Genomic DNA, 8,903 nt, shown 5'->3' with positions numbered 1-8,903 from the left:
CAAAAAAAAAAAAAAACAATTGGAGAATATTTTTTCCCATTCTGCGGGAGGCTATCTCCCTGCTCTCTTGATGGTTTCTTTTGCTTTGCAGAAGTTCATTAATTTGATGAGTTTCTACTTATCTATCTTATTTCTTAAGGTTTTGGCTTTTAGGTTTCTGAGTAGGAATTGGTTCCCAGTTCCAATTTCCATAAGGGTGCCTCCTGCACTTTTTAAGTTTCTTATAGTTTGAGGTTTTATGTATAGGTCTTTGATCTATTTAGAGTTAATTTTTGTGTAGGGGTCCTATTTCAATAATCTGCAGGTGGTCAGCCAGTTTTCCCAGCACCATTTACTGAATAGGCTTTCCTCTCCCCAGTAGTTGTTGTTGGAGGCTTTGTCAAAGATGAGTTTGTTGAGGAATTGAGGTTTTGCTTCCAGAATCTCTATCCTGTTTCATTGGTCTATGTGCCTGTTCTTGTACCAATACCAGGCTGTTTTGATTACTGTAGCCTTATAGTAGAGTTTGAAGTCTGGAAATGTGATACCTTTTGCTTTGTTTCTCTTGCTAAGGATTGTTTTGGCTATTCGTGGTCATTTATGTTTCCATATGAATTTCTGTATTGTCATTTCCAGGTCTGAGAAGAATGATGTTGGTAACTTAATGAGTATTGCGTTGAATCTGTAGATTGCCTTTGGTAGGATGGACATCTTAACAATGTTGATTCTTCCTATCCATGAGCAAGGAATATTTTTCCCTTTGTTTGTGTCTTCTTGGATGTCTTTGAGAAGTGTTTTGTAATTCTCATTGTAAAGGTCTTTCACTTTTCTGGTTAGGAAGATGCCAAGGTATTTCTTTTTCTTTCTTTTTCTTTTTTTTTGTGTGTGTGGCTATTGTGAATGGGATTGTGCTTTTTATTTGGGTCTCTGTCTGCTTGTTGTTGGAATATAGGAATGCAACTGACTTTTGCATGTTTATTTTGTACTCTGAGACTTTGCCAAAGTCCTTTATCAGTGCAAGCAGGTTTTTGACAGATTCTTTTGGATTTTCAAGGTATAGGATCATATCATCAGCAAAGAGGGATAACTTGACTTCCTCTTTTTCTATTTGGATACCCCTGATTTCCTTCTCTTGTCTAATTACCTGGGCTAGGACTTTCAACACAATATTGAACAAGAGGGGTGAGAGTGGGCAGCCTTGTCTTGTTCCAGTTGTCAGGGGAAATGACAACAGATGTTGTTGAGGCTGTGGAGTAAAGGGAAGGTTCATACAGTGTTGGTGGAAGTGTAAGCTAGTTAAAGCCTTATGGAAAGCAGTTTGGAGAGTTTTCAAATAACTAAAAAATGGTCACCATTCGACCTAGCAATCCCACTACTGGGTATATATGGAATGGCACATAAATTGTTCAACCAAAAAGACACCTGCACTTGTATGTTTATTGCCAAAACATGGAACCAAACCAGATGACCATTGACAGCTGATAAAGAAAATTGGGTATACAAACACTTATGGAATACCACACAGCCATAAAAAAAATCAAGGTGTTTGCAGCAACATGCATGCAAATCATCATAATCATTAGATCATCATTCTAAATGAGCTGTCACAGAAACAAAGAAATGAATACCACATGTTCTCACTCATACATGGATACTAAACTCTAGGCACACACAGGTACAAGGATGGAAACAGCAGACATGGGGCACTGCCAAAAGAGGGAGGAAGGGGAAAAACAGACACAAAACCTCTTTTGGGGTATCATGCTCTGTATCTGGGGAGAGCATTGGAAGCCCAAATCTCACCTGTACACGATATACCCATGTAACAAATCCTCACATATACCCCATGATTCCAAAATAAAATAACTATAGCAAAGCATCAACCACATCACCATAATAATAATACTTTACAGACTTTCATGTTTGTATTAATATTAATGGAAAATATGGATGCCAAGATTGGTCATACTCTGTGTATATATACATATGCATAAACCTGATATTTCATATTTTAATGCACTTTTCCCTCACTCTACGTGTATGTACATATATATATATATATATATATATAATGTTCTTAACAAAAAAATTGTAAGTTTATGAATTATGTTCTAGTTGGATTTTTATATTCCAAAAAATAAGGACATTTTCATTCCCATATCACTCTAAATTTCTTAACTCTCATATATCACACCCAAAACAGTTATTTTTAAACCCTCTAAGAGAATACTAAACAAAAAATTGTAAATTAGTAAGTGCTTATTGGTTACTTAATGTGATAAAGGTCTGTGTTAACCCAAAATTGTAAAGATGGATGAAATTCTACTTCCACTCTTAAACGATACAGAGTCAGTCAAAGATACGCTAAATATACAAATTAACAAACAACAAATCAGAATGTAGTACTTATTAAGAAGAAATGTAAGAAGAAGCAACATTATTTGTCTAAAAGAAAAAAATCTGTTTTAAAGAAGAATCAGTAAGAAATATCTTCATGTGGCTAAATTCTACTTCACAATAGATCATAGAATTTTGAAGCTAGAAGTTTACTAAAAGTAAGAAAAAATGATTCCTTGCAACATGCAGAAACATTGCCTTGAAAACTCTAAAGTGCTATTTGAGTTTTATTTCCCTGTTAACACTGTTGAGGAAATAATGAGTGGTAAAGCAAGTTTTCATTAACTGATGAGGTAATGTACTTCAGCAAATGTTTGCTTCTCAACTGAAACCCACATCTGATCTTAATCCTATAACTTGAAACAATTTTCAGTAAATTCCAATTTGCAGCCTGAGGCAATTGCTATTCAATTAATATCACTGACAGTGATGTGGCCAAAGGAAGGGCAGAACCACTCCCCCTCTATCACCCCTCGCCCATGGTTTAGCAATAATTTCAGTCAAACCTACAGGTACTTTGGCAATTACCTCACTGAATAGGGATTTTATTAGTCAATTAGCATTGCCTTGCCCTATCCCATTGATGACACATAACAGAAACCCCTTTTTGTGAAATGGTAAACAAGATCAAGAGGCAAAGGATTTTGGCCTTTGAAAAACTAAGCTCAGTTTATGTTCCCGTGGGATGTTCTTTTAATGTGTTAGCACTGGAAACGCAACAGGAGGAAAAAGGCATTAACAATAGTAAATACCTGTCTGCTTCTCTTTGACGGCTATAAGCTCACACCATACAGCTACTGGAAATCTCCTCCTTAGAACATGAATTGGGCACACAACAGCAGCATCCTATCTACTTGCTTTAATAACACACGACAGTATTTTCCGTAAATCTAAGTTAGAATCTGCAGGCTGGTCAACTACAAAGATGATCTTTTACTTATTAACTGAGAGAATATTATATGGAACTCATTAAAAGGGAATACCTAATAAATTCTGCCTTGGACTATTATAAAGCCTCTTTCTAAACACAGCTGCACTTTTCTGGTTCATTCATTTGTATACTCAAAAGCCCTTTCATTCAGAAAACACTGTTTCCAATCTGTCCACTGGCATCTAAGAAACTTTCAATTTTTTAGGCGAATTAACTTAAATGTCCAAATACATAAATGAACATTTCTAAGGAATGTATGTGAAACATGCATCATTACAAAATAACCTAAGGGGCTAAGCTAAGCAAAAAGCCAATGTCACATACAAACATGTAGAAAGGTAGGAGAAGGCAGTAATATAGTACCTGATAGTTCTGGGTTTGCCACTTAAACCCTGAAAATGTTGTTAAAGAATCTTTATGTTTTTCAGTTACTCTATTTTTTTTTCCAGTTACCCTTTTTTTAAAAAGGGAAAAGACAATAATATAAAAATCATGTTTTACAATGTGTAAGTCTGTCTTTCTTAGTGATTAAAGGAAGGACTTGGAAGCAGTCTAGGCAGTCTCACTTGTGCAAAGTTTGGCAAATTATGTAATACCAGTGAGCCTCAGTTTCTGCATTTATAATATATGGGTCATGATGACAATCTCATAAAATTATTGTGAAAACTGAGTGTATCATACATAAAGTGCACAAAAGAGTTCTCAGTACATAATCAAGTGCAATAAATTATGGTTATTATGGCGATTACTTAGTTTTATCTCTTGCTACTACTATCACTGCTATTTCTAGCACTAAAACTACTACTAATGACACTGCAGTTTTCCAAAAGTTCTTTATTAAAATAATGAGTGATAGGCTAAAAAGTACCCTGACACTTTGCATCTGTTGTACACTGACAACAGATGCATATTACTTCTATTGTTAAAGTATTTTAGCAGCCATAATCACTAATATCAATTTAGAATATAAAATAATTTAAGGATAGGTGCATTAGAAGGAACTATATAATGCATACATATTAAGATATTCTTGGTATGAGCAAAGGAATCTTTGGAATATTTAAATGGAGTCCACATTTAAATGTTAGGTGTGGGTAATGCAATATAATAATACCAGAAATTCATAATCCACATATTTAAAGCCATATTTTACATATGTTAAATCTTATAAAAAGAAAAATGCAAATAAATAAAATACGCCTGAATTTTTGGAAGAAACAAAAAGAATTTTCTGGATGTGTTAAGCACAGTTTACAAATAGAGTCTGATCTCTTATAATTCATGCATTTATTATACTAATAAAAGACAATGCTCATAATAATTATCCTGGAAGACTCCATGATACTGAATTTCCTTCCAAAACATAGAGGGGATATTAAATTATTTTAAATAGAATTGTAGTGTTAATATATTTTATTCTATTGCAATTTTTTTTGAAGTTTGATCATCCAACTACTAAACATAATGGCTATACTCAACTAATCAAACTATCTGATTAATCCCACTCTGTATACATAATAATGTGTTGCATGCTGAAGTTGGTTAAAACATATGAGGTCAACATCTAACTAATAAAATAATATTTACTCTCTTTAAGACAACATTTTATATAATAGCCACAATATTTATCTATTTATTAAAGAAACATTTGTCAAACACTTGACTGATGACAAGTATAATGCTGAACACATGCTAAAGTAAAGTCAAACTATTAAATTAGTAAGTTTTAACTGTAGCTACACTTTGATGAAGTAGATGTAGGAAGAAGGCATAACTTCAAGTAGAAAAATGACTGGTTTGAAAATACAGCAGCACTTCTTCCAATTATTTCAATATTTAAAGTCTTTAAAAGATCTTCAAAGTCCTCAAATTGTGTCTTTCCATCAAAGGGAAACTTAGTTAAAAAAAATTTGATACTTATTGTATAGGACAATTAATGAAAACTGAGACAAGCCCCAAAAGATATGGAGGAGTCATTAATGAAGAATTTCATTAAAAAATAAACTTTCTAGGTGTTATTTAATTACTTTAGGTAAAGAGTTTCAAAAAATAAACAGAACGGATCATTTTATTGTATTATGGAAAACGCCTTGAAAATTGAACTAATGTCTGTTAACCTCCTAACTTTTAGGGATAAGTCAGTGTGTATGTTTTTAACATATAGCTAGAATACACTTATTTGCCTGCTTTATTTTGATTTCTACCTACAAAACAAATTAGATTCAGGCGGTGTGGGTAAGCTTAAATACACATATATGTGTATATTGTATGTGTACATATAAATTTGTATATGTATGTATGTATATATACACACAGTCTTACAACATTAAGTGGCATTCTACTTGTGACGAAGACACTAGATTTTTGCCCTTTTTGAAGTCCTGCAGGATATCTATTTTATGTATATATGGAACAGTTTCACATTAAGGTTATATTAGTAGCTCTTTGAGAGAATGCCTAGTTAAAGATCAAATAAAATAAGAGTGTGCTAATTGATATAAACCAGATGGCCCACAGAGAAAAACGTCGTCTCAACAGATTGTTCCATTTATTTATTTGTGTGTTTATTCATTTAAAATCATTCCCATTCTTGTATATATCCCAGGCTTATTCTTCCCCACCTCATAAAATGACTTGCACCCTCTTTCTCCCTACTTCATGCCATACATCAAGAACAACTCCTGTTTCCTGCATAACACATGGTCTGGAAGGAAACATGCCCAGTTGCCTACCTACTCACCTAGTCTAGTTCTTTTAGATTTATAAAAAACTTCACACTAAATATAACCCCTTCCACATAGGCCAAGCCTCTCTTGGTCTCCAAGGGCCTGGGAACGTATAGCATATCCTATCTTGTTAAGATGTCGTATCTCGGTAAGTATTCATAAGTTGTCCTCTTTGATTATAGCCCAAGGTAAGTATTTGCGAGTTGCCTTCTTTGACTGTAACCCAAATCCTAACTCTCCTTCCACATCCATGGCCCAGTCCTCCTCTCGTACTTTCCTTTCTATAAGTTTCCCTAGGTAGCCTCTGGAATGCCTATATTAGTGTGAAACTTCACATCCCCAAGTTTATTCCATTATCGCCTCTGCCTTGCCTGTACTTAATCAGAAATCTCCAGAGAACTGTTCAAGTTAGATATCAAACTGTGAGTAGATATTAAACTGTGTCTATTTCCAGCTGTCCCTGTTTATTGTCCCTCACTTTAATTAGTATTTTCTTATTAATGCTCCCAGATTATTTCTCTACCTATGCAAAAACCTTTACTTTTAAAGATTGATCTACCTCTCTTTATGATGCTTTTAGATATTGTGTGTGTGTGAGTGTCTCTCAGGCAGTGCTGGTCCATGTCCTCCCCCTGCACGCCTTGTTGCCATGCCTCGGAAAATGGAGGAAACCAAGGACTTCCTGCTCACAGCTCAGCGTAAGGATGCTAAATCTCTCAAGATCAAGAAAAACAAGGATAATGAGAAGTTTCAAGTTTGATGCAGCAGGCACCTTTATACCTTGGTCATCACAGATAAAGAGAAGGCAGAGAAACTGAAGCAGTCCCTGTCCCCTGGTCTGGCAGTAGAAGAGCTGAAATGAACCAGACACACCAATTTGAAAAGTACTAAAATTTTAAAAATTAAAAAAAAAGAGAGCGAGATACAAAGAAGTGAGAGTCAAAAAACAAAATCAGAAAAGTGGTAAAGAAAAGAATTACCTATATTCCAATAACCGAGAATCAAATCACTTCAACTTTTGTCATATTATTTTAATTTTTGTTTATTTTTATTATTCATCAATAAGCAATATATAAATACTTTGTCTTATTTTTAAAATCAAGACCTTTAAGGTAAAATTGCTCTATCCTGATTCTCTGCAATCATACCTCGAGGCATCCATGATTATTAGTTTGCTTGTATTTTTCAAAAAATAAAATTAAAATATTTGAAAGAAAAAATATCCACAAATATTAGTGTTTTTAAATTTACATAAGTGAGAAACTATAACTATTATTTACAACATTGGGTTTTCTGATAACTATTCACATAAATATCTAGAGTAATCTACCATATGCATGTACCATATTTTATTGAATTAAGAATCTTTATGTTGTTTAAAGTTTTTATTATTTCAAACAAAACTTCAGTCAATATACTTTTGTGTATCTTCTGCATAGTAACTACAAGTAGAATCCCTCATTAAAGGATATACATGTCAGCAATTTTTAAAAGTTTAATTGCGAAAAAAGAGTCTGGGAAGGACTTCAAGTTGGCTTATTAGCGGCATCTCCTCGTATTTGCCTCCTCCACGAAGAGGAAAAAAACAGTAGTGAGAAGACAGTCACATTTCAAATAGCTCAGCCAGGAGAGAACGCTGAAATTCAACAGAGAAGTGAAGGAAACACCTATAGCAAGGAAGGGGAGAGAAGCTAGGCAGTGTCCTAGGCCAGAATGGGCGGCGAGCTGGGAGAGACTTCCCTACGCAGGGAAAGGGTAAGAAAGAGAGGTGGTTCACGTGCTCACCACGAAATCCTAGCCACAGGAGAGGCTCTTTACCCTCTCGAGCCCGAGACTTACGTAAGGAGCTCACTAGAAACTGCAAAAGCAATGCTTCAGAAAGAGAGAGAGAGGTCATGCTGGGTCCCTTAGACCCTCAAGTCCTAGGCAGCATGGCACGTAAGAGGAAGTACATGCATTACTTAACAACATTAGGTTTTCTGAGAACTCGTCACATAAATATCTAGAGTAATCTGTCTTATGCCTTCATCATATTTTATTGAATTAAGAATCTTTATGTTGTTTAAAAATGTTATTATTTCAAATGAAGTTTCATCTTAAGACCCCAGTCCATGTGGACTGCTCTGCAACTGGGGCGACACAGGAGCCAACGGCAGCAATCCCGTTCCCCAGTACAGAGGGATGGCCATGCATCATAAACTCTGAGGACAAATTCTACTGCCCACAGCCACCATGGCTATGGACTGCTGCCAGTCAAGGACCAGCGGTGCCTCCAGCTGCCTGCATACAGCTGATTCCAGGGATAGTTACCCCGCCCTCCCAGTATGTGGAGCCACACAGCTGCTGCTGCCCCCACCTGAGCATCCCCCACCTGAGCATCCCCCCACCTGAGCAGCCTGGCCCAGCATACCACAGCCAATGTCTATAGGCACCACCAGGGGGCTTGAGGACACAACCTGGCCTGGCTCCAACCACACTCATACCTGTGCACACCTTCCAGGCACATAGGGTTCTCCCCGACCAGTCCACCACTGGTGGCACCTGAGCACTCCTCCCAGGGTCTGAGATCGGACCCACTCAAATTACTGCTACCACCACAGTGGCATTCACCCACAAGTGCAGCCTGTGGGCCAGGAGACTGACCTGCCCAACCCGTGACAGCCATTATCAACAGCAGTGCAGACTACTTGAGTCTCAGAAGGTTGTATATCACCAAGGCTACTGCCATCACCTACACCACACTCACTGCCCAGGGTCCCAAAAATCTGCCCACCTGCCCAGTCCATTGCTGGCATTCTCAGCACCTGTGCAGCCACCTGAAGGCCCAAGAATCTGCCTGACCTTACCCAACAACACTGGTCCCAGTGTAC

General features: G+C 36.4%; 1 pseudogene; it reads left to right on the top strand.

Annotated features, from left to right (window-relative positions):
* Positions 1-6,682: 6,682 nt before the first annotated feature.
* LOC103274890 lies at positions 6,683-6,895 on the top strand (annotated as a pseudogene).
* The last annotated feature ends 2,008 nt before the right edge of the window (positions 6,896-8,903 follow it).

The sequence above is a fragment of the Carlito syrichta genome, unplaced genomic scaffold (genome assembly GCF_000164805.1).
Source record: "Carlito syrichta isolate Samal-C Ts95f unplaced genomic scaffold, Tarsius_syrichta-2.0.1 Scaffold315099, whole genome shotgun sequence".
In the NCBI taxonomy this organism is placed as follows: Eukaryota; Metazoa; Chordata; class Mammalia; order Primates; family Tarsiidae; genus Carlito; species Carlito syrichta.
The sequence above is the reverse complement of the archived record's forward strand: the minus strand, read 5'-3'. Positions and strand labels throughout refer to the sequence as shown.